Here is a 9,000-nt window from a genome sequence, read left to right on the forward strand (position 1 = left end):
GTTTCTCTACTTCAGTGCGCCTTTTCCAAACTCAGCAGTTATTCAAAGTTTTAGGCAATTTTGTGAACATTTATACATTATTATGAGAAAGTTTACTGTGGCAAATAAATTTGAATTTATTTTGCATTTTATATCATATGCCTAATTGAATAATTGGTAACTGAAGAAAATATAGTAAAAGAAGAGGTACAGTTAGAGTTGTACTACCGGTTTTTGCAACCAGAATCAAATCATGTATTATTTCAAAAACCAGTTTGTCCACCAGGAACCGTTGGTTATGCAATGCTATATGTCAAGTTTTTATGTCTATGATGATGCTGCAGACAAAATGCTGTTTGGGGTTTGTTTTTCTGCTCTTTTGGGTGTTTGGATGTTTATTGTGACGTAATTGGAGCACCTGTCGGCTGGATAAGAGACTGAGCTGGACATACATGGTAAATGGTTAATACTCTATCGGTCTATACAGTAATCTCTTCTTTCAAAATAACAGCACCGTGTAGACGTTTCTATCTCAAATGAAACATCACCGTATACATGGTATATGCTTTGTTATTTGATAGTTGATACTTTAGGGCAGCATGTTCTTTTAAAATTGTTGCGGAAAATCGTTTAAAGTAGGCGGGCAATCCGTCGGTAACCCAAAATAACTTGATTAGTGTGTACATATATGTGACACGATCTGGTTCATGGGGCCAAAGGCGGCAAACTTGAAATTGAGGCCAAAATATGTAGTTATGTGATTTTACTACTATACATGTATCAGGCTTGTTTGTCTATTCCAATGGTTTTAGACACTAAAAACATACGAATTTAAATACATTAAACTTCTAATATTTATGTTTCTGTACTAGTGCGCCTTTTCCAAATTTTGCAGTAATTCAAAGTTTTAGGCAATTTTGTGAACATTTATGCATTGTTATGAGAAAGTTTACTGTGGCAAATAAATTTGAATTTTCTTTGCATTTTATATCACTTTCCTAATTGAATAATTGGTAACTGAAGAAAATATAGTAAAAGAGGAGGTACAGTTAGAGTTGTACTACCAGTTTGCAACCAGAATCAAATCATGTGAATATTTAAAAAAAAACAGTTTCTCCACCAGGAGCCGTTGGCTATGTGTCGAGTTTTTTTTTTATATCTATGATGATGTCTGCAGACCAAATGCTGTTTGGGTTTTTCTTTTTGCTCTTTGCTGACGGTTTTTGGATGTTTGTTGTGACGTAATTGGAGCACCTGCCGGCTGGAAAAGAGACTGAGCTGGACAAAGCGTTTACCATGTTTACTTAACCCACAATGCAGTATTGCGTAAATGGTTAATACTCTGTCGGTATAATAGTAATCTCTTCTTTCAAAATAAAAGCACAGTGTAGACGTTTATATTTAAAATTGTTACGGCAATCCGACGGTAACCCAAATAACTTGATTAGTGTGTACATATATGTGACACGATCTGGTTCATGGGGCCAAAGGCGGCAAACTTGACATTGAGGCAAAAATATGTAGTAAAAACAATAAAATACATAAGAAACGTTCCAAAACTTTAGAACCAAGTATGTTAGACCTTTGATGTTTTCAGTATATGTTCTAGAAACATATTTTATGCTCCCTGTTATCATGATTATTAAAGTAAAAATCACACACGAGATTCATTTGCTGTTCTACTTTCACGTCTCTAAAGTGTACTAAATTATTAACCCAATTAGTTTTCTCGGTTTCTGGGTTGGTAGGACAAATTGTTTTAATCTTTAACCAGAGCAGACTGCACACACATGTTTTTAACCTATTTAAATAAATAAGTTCATTTGTCCGATTCACTGCTCTGAGATTTCCCATAGGGTGTATGTTAGTTAATATGTGTCTCTCTAAATTGTTTTCATTCTAAGTAATTTAATAAAAATGATAATACCTATAATAATTGATAATAGTTCAAAAATAAGGGCTACTCCAAAGGAATTCGGAAAGTATTATAAGTGGAATATGGTGCAAACCCCTGGGTAAACTCTACTTTGGGGTACATTAATCCATCTAGCCCTGTTACCCTAAATCGCTTATCACCAAATGATTTCAGCTCATTGTGGGGCTATCTTCAAGTTCATGTTAGCAAGAACAAGAAGGACCCACGAAACTACTCTGGGTTAAGGCCGACAATGAAACCTTATAAAAGGTAAGGAGTTGTTGGAACGATGCTGAAGTGACCCTTAACCAAAGGGTACCTAAGTAATTGTGCCATATAGAGTGATCTTAGTAACCACACTTTATACTACAAAATTCCTCATAAAAAGTTGTAACAAATATAAATGTCTTTGTCTTTCTTCCAATTCTGATACACACTATGATGTAATCTAACGTAAAAGACAAGCTTTTTTTCTCCGACAATATACTCACCAAGATAGAATATTACGAGCAATATTAGAATACGTGTCTGTATTATAAAACCAAAGACATGGCAATGTTTCCTCTTAAACCCGTGAAGTGTTTTCTCAATTATCAGAAATCTTATGCCTTAGGTACGTTTGCATACTGTGAATGGTAAATGATGAAAATGTATCCGGCACAATTTAGTCAAAATGAATTATTAAATGAAGTGTGCAAATTATTCAGGTAATGTACACTATAAATAGCTACAAAAATATGCAATGTGTGCTCAGAAAGAGAAGATGACACGTGTTTTGAAACATTTGTATACATAAAGAAATAGTGCCTGGAAGGATTAGTATCTTTGGCATGTTTGGAACTGTATCGATATTTCAACACCTGCATTCAACATCCGTATTTAGATACTTCGTAGGATGTATTTGTAGATTTTTGGTGTACAAAGAACGTGCAGGGATATAGTCGATCGGAAAATTCCTTGGGTACCATGGTGGAACTATCCAAGAGGAAAACGCCCTTGTTTCTGCCTGCGCCCCTAGCTAAATTACCTCGGGGTTTATTGTATGAACTACCCTGTTTCCGTATGAATGATATTCATTCCCATGCTATGTACACTTTGTGAGTATAAGAGTTTTATAACTTTATTACGCATGTAGAGGATGCCATTTTAGAAGTGTGATATTTTGTAACAAGAATATGAAATAAAACCTTGATTTTATAGCATGAAGAATTTTCCCAAATCGTTTACTATAACTTAAAAATTATTTTTACCAATTACAACATCTTCTTTTCTTTCTTCAGATTTAGCTTTTTCTGCCTTTTCTAAAAAAATAGTTCAAACTATAAAAAGTATATTGGCTACATAATGACAACTTATTTTACATTTCAAAGTAACTGTGACTTAAATTGACATTCAATGTTCTCATGGTTCTAAACAAAAAAATGAATAACATAAAATTTTGTACAAATATATTGCCTTTAATTCCTACATTCTAAACAAATCTTTTATGGACACAGGAGAACAACTTTTACGATTAATGCCTATTTCTTTGTCGTCAATGTCTTTTTAACTATAAAATGACATATCAAAAGACAATTCTTGCACACGAAATGTTGAATATGTTCGACATATTTCAATTGTTTCCCCTAATGTATTAATTTCCAAGGTATTATCCCATTATAATATTTTATTTTTTTTACCAATACGTCTTTTTATTTTCTTCCTCTTTGAACTTTTTTTGTGTTTTCGTCAGATTAGCTTTTGTCTTCCTTTTCTTAAAAAATAGAATTGTTTAAATTACAAACCAGGTCTTAGTTATAGGACAGCTGCTTTTACAGTTAAAAGTGAGTGTGACTTAAAATGTTCTACAACATGGTTGAACAGCTTAGCCATAACATTTTGTAAAAATATATTTGCTTTAATTCTTACATTCTAAACAAATCACAGAAATTAACAACTGTCTTTTTTTAGAACAAATAAACAAACGAGATCAACTTTTATGATGAGTCTATTGTTTTCTTTGTTGCCATTGTCTTTTAACCATTTGTTTCATACAATAACATAGCAACAGATGCACACAAAACGTTGATTAAATTCGGCATGCTCTAATTTAGTCTCCCAATGTATTTTGTATAAAAGTCATCAAACAAGCTGCAAAACGACATACCTTCATCGAACCCAATGTGATTATAACATGTTTATGTAGTCCCTCGTTTCCTCTAATAAGCCGTTGAGCTCGATCAGGAGAAGCGTATCGTGGTCATCTCGAGGGAAATAAAAATAATGATGTATATTACATTAACTACGGGTTCGGAGTGAACGTCGCAGTTGGATTGTTTATCTTTAAAGGAACTTAAAGGGAGACTAAATGATGCAAGGATGCTTTCATGGTAAATTGATGATAAGTTTGAACAAATTGAATTAGGGGTTGATGAATATGCAGTGGCGGCGCCGGGGGGGGGGGGCATGGCGGCAAATTCCTCCAGTCAGAACTTTTCCCCCCTGTTCCCCCCCCCGAAAAAACCCAAAATGATGAAAATTTCCACTTTTTGCGGTAATTTTGCCCAAAATGTTCCATTTTGCCCCCCCTGAAATTCACTTTGCCCCCCCCTAATGCCCCCCCGAAAAAAGTTCCTGGCGCCGCCACTGTGAATATGATAGTGTGTATTCTCTATGCACCTGTGCAATCATCAGGAATGTCACATCTAGATTATCTACATGAGGTTCTTGGATATGTTTCAAGTAAATGAATAAATGCGTGATTGAAAATGCAGTTTGTTACGATTTATCGGTAATATAATTATAATCATAATGTGTGTTTTTTCCGTAAAGACGTAGGATATTCTTTGACAAGCGTGTGTCAGATACATTAACTACGGGTTCGGAGTGAACGTCGCAGTTGGATTGTTTATCTTTAAAGGAACTTAAAGGGAGTTGTAAAATTTAAAAAAATATTAGCAATATTCTTTTCGCGAGCGTGCAACATTAGTATTCCAAGTGGATAACTTGTCACATTGCTTGAATCTAATGTGACCTGCTACCATGAAATGAGCATAAAGTGGCAAGTTGGTAGTTTCAAGACGCCCTGGCTACTGCGTTACTGCTACTGCATGTTCTTTATTACTTACGCACCTGTTCAAGCCAATAGTATTTTTTGCGAATGGGGGCACAGTGGGCCATTCTCGAAGGATATCTACTGTATTTTACAGCTGTGCAGCAAACAAAGAACATTAACCCAGTCAGCCAGGACGTCTCGAAACTACCAACGCTCATTTCGTGGCAGCAGGACACAAATGGCATGCACAAACCAGTGTTCAGTAAACTGTGTGTATGTGGGCAGGTGGGTGTTTTCTGTGTAAATGTGCGGTGTGTGATGGTGTGGGTGTGGCCGACAGTGTGTGCCGGGTGTGCTTGGATATGTGTCCCTGTTTCTTTATCTAGACTAGCAGCATGGATACAAACTAATTCCACATGATTTTTCTGACCTTTTTATGTAGTTTTTTAATTGCCGAACAAATTGATACATTATTTAAAATCCTGAATAGCAGATACGCTCTTTCCAGTACTATTTAACAAATCATTTATCAATAAAAGGAAAACAAAGCCGTTGAAATAGAAAACATACCAACCATATGGTCATAAAGGAAATGAACATCGTTATAAACAAATATAACGCTAATAGTGAAACATTCTGTTTCTATTTCCTTATGTGCGGTATCCGTGGGACACATCCCATGCACACACCCACAACCGACATCCCTTGCAAACCATTGGTTTCGTATATCACTGATTGTGAAATATGGTACTAAATTTTATTCCGTGTTAATAAAGAAACATTTGCACAAATGATCTACGAAAAAAATCGCAGCCCTTACATCCCCACAATTTGCTTTCTAACACACATATTCAGCCGGATTATTAAAATAACGAAATGATCCACCGAAGTAGGTTTACCATTAATATTAGCAACGCCATGCACTATTGGTCTTGTATTGGTGTTGTAATAATGTTCATGTGCCGTTTTTTATACAAAGAGCTTTTTCACTGTAGCAAATAAATGATGAATGATCTATTCAACATTATTGGATAGAGCTTCATATAAATCTTAACCAATAATTGATGGGTTTACTTTCAACAACTAAAAAATAGTTCAAAGCAATCATGTTGCATTAGTGCTCATCCATATTGTTAGATGCATATTTCAGTAGCTTGATTTGTATACTGTCTGTCCGCCGGCTGACTTGATTTATTGGTAATCTTGATTAAATTACTAAATTAATGATGTATTGCCTGTTCATCTCGTTCAATGAAGGAATGATTCAAATATGTGTTTCCTTGTTACTTGCTGTTTTGCAGTAATAATATAACCACTGATGATATAGATAAAAGCACCTTTCGTAGAGATACCAGATAAGTACCCTTTTATTTATTTTGACAACATTGTACTCTTTCATTACGGGTATACTATTTGTATCAATACCAACGCCATTAAAAATATATATTTTTAGCGCTTTGTACCTAGCATATCATATCTGTAGAGGAAAATTTAATTCAAAATTTGACCTTTTCCAATAATTTTCATCAGAAATTAGAAAAATACCAAAAACCACGAAATGTAATAATTATTGTTGTTTACTGATTTATCCTGAATGCGACTGTCTATAGTCAATAGGGAAAACAATACAGTCGCCATGGTAAATATTTGAAATTATAATGACATTATTAAGTGAACTTCCTATTATGATTTGATCCACGATATTGAAATAATTGGTGATTTTATAATAAGTTGAAATTTTTTAACTATACCACACGCAAATCATACCTAAAATAATTGAGGGCCCACAATATGTTTTCTAAGAAACAAATTCACACGCAGTAGATTTACCATTATTAGCAACGGCATGCACTATTGGTCTTCCAGTGTTGTAATAATGTCCATGTGCATATGGTTGTCATTTTCTACAAAGAGAGTTTTTTCACTGTAGCAAATAAATGATGAATGATCTATTCAACATTATTAGATAGAGCTTCATATAAATCGTAATCAATAATTGATGGGTTTACTTTCAACAACTAAAAAATAGTTCAAAGCAATCATGTTGCATTAGTGCTCATCCATACTGTTAGATGCATATTTCAGTAGCTTGATTTGTATACTGTTTGTCTGCTGATTTGATTTATTGGTAATCTTGATTAAATTACGAAATTAATGATGTATTGTCTGTTCATCTCGTTCAATGAAGGAAAGATCAAAATATATTGCTCCTTGTTACTTGCACTAACGATATAGATAAAAACACCGTTCGTAGAGATACCAGATAAGTACCCTTTTAATTATTTTGACAACATTGTGCTCTTGCTTTACGGGTATACTATTTGTATCAATAACAATGCCATTTTCTTGAGAAATTATTTTTAGAGCCTTGTACCTAGCATATCATATCTGTCGGGATAATGAATTCAATACTTGACCTTTCCAATACTTTTCATCAGAACTTGCATTCAAATTAGAAATGTCCATAAACCACGAAATGAAATGGTTATTTACTGCTCTTGCCTGTATGCGACTGTCTATATTCAATAGGGAACACAATACAGTCGCCATGGTAAATCAAAATAACGAGAGCTTTCTATTGCGAGCTTTCTATTATGATTTGAACCACGATATTGAAATTATTGTAGATTCCCCTATCGCATGTGCATTTTTGTTATCAATATAATTATATTTGTCCTTGTCTTAAAATGGCAATTTTGAACTGTACCTCACGCAAATCATACCTAAAATCATTGAGGAAATATTAATTTTGCAAGAAATCATGTATGATAATTTAATACACCGGAGTAAAAAATTAATATATGTTGTGACTTTACAAGGGAGGTGAGATCCGAATAAGAACTCCTTTGAAAACTGCGTTTGAGGTTAAATACCACTAATAGGCCTTGTGATACATTGAAATACCACTAATAGGCCTGGGCGATACATTGAAATACGACGAAAATACAGCTTGAGAAAATTCAGAGACGTGTTTGCAAATACAGGGTGTCCCATAAAAAATTACCGAGTGAATAAAATAGAATGTAAGTCGATAAATAGACATCAGAATCAAACAATTTAAAATGTAACGCATAGCCTATTTTATTGTGCATCACATACGAAAATTTTATTTGATTCAGTTGACTGGTTGCGAAGAAATTAACGATTACATAATGCGCGCATCAATGCAGTTCATTCCAAGTTTGATCAACAGGCACTTTTATCATACTCGCTCACCACTTCCTAAAGTGTGTATATCTCATTAAATTTAGTTCACATTATATGTTTTATAATTCGACGGTGTTATGCTATTCATGCTTTCACTGCTTTGTCCGAGAAAACTTTGATTTCTGCAATTGGTAGCTTTCCAACTTTAATTCTTTAGGTTGTGCAAATATGTTATATTTTAACTTTCCAAAAGAACATTTGAGCCACGAATTACAATGATCAAGTGCTTACAGCTTCACGTGTAATTTTTGATACCATGCGACATTAATGTTGAAGTTTTAAACTTTGCATTACAATTTCTTGGAAATATTCCAAAACATTAACGTATTCTGTATGCAATAATTCTTTTTATGCAACATTTATATCAACATTAACGAAAAAGATATTTACAAGTGCTGAGCATTATCTTACATGCAAGCTTTCATTAATATCATGCAGCTTTTCAAATTTGAACACAAGCTAATTAAATGTTTTGCAAGAAAGATTATTTAAAAAGAACGAAAAGGATTTCACCGAACAAAATATGAAGCCGATTGACAGTTAACCACTAGTGCGCATTGTGTTGAATGATCTTTCTTTCAAACTTGGAATGAAGTGAATTGACGCATGCGTTATGTAAACGCTCATTTCTTCGCAATCAGTCAACCGATTCCAGTAAATTTAGCATATAAGATGCAGAATAAGATGGGCTACACGCTGACTTTTAGATTTTTAGATTCTGATGTCTATTTCTCGACTTACGTCCAAATTTATTTGCCCGGTAATTTTTTCTGGGACACCCTGTACATCCTTGGTAGAAAGTATAATACCTATGCAGATTCCTTAGCTACCCTTGAACTTCATTCGTTGTCTGAGAGGAGACAAA

The sequence above is a fragment of the Amphiura filiformis genome, chromosome 3, assembly GCF_039555335.1.
Source record: "Amphiura filiformis chromosome 3, Afil_fr2py, whole genome shotgun sequence".
In the NCBI taxonomy this organism is placed as follows: domain Eukaryota; kingdom Metazoa; phylum Echinodermata; class Ophiuroidea; order Amphilepidida; family Amphiuridae; genus Amphiura; species Amphiura filiformis.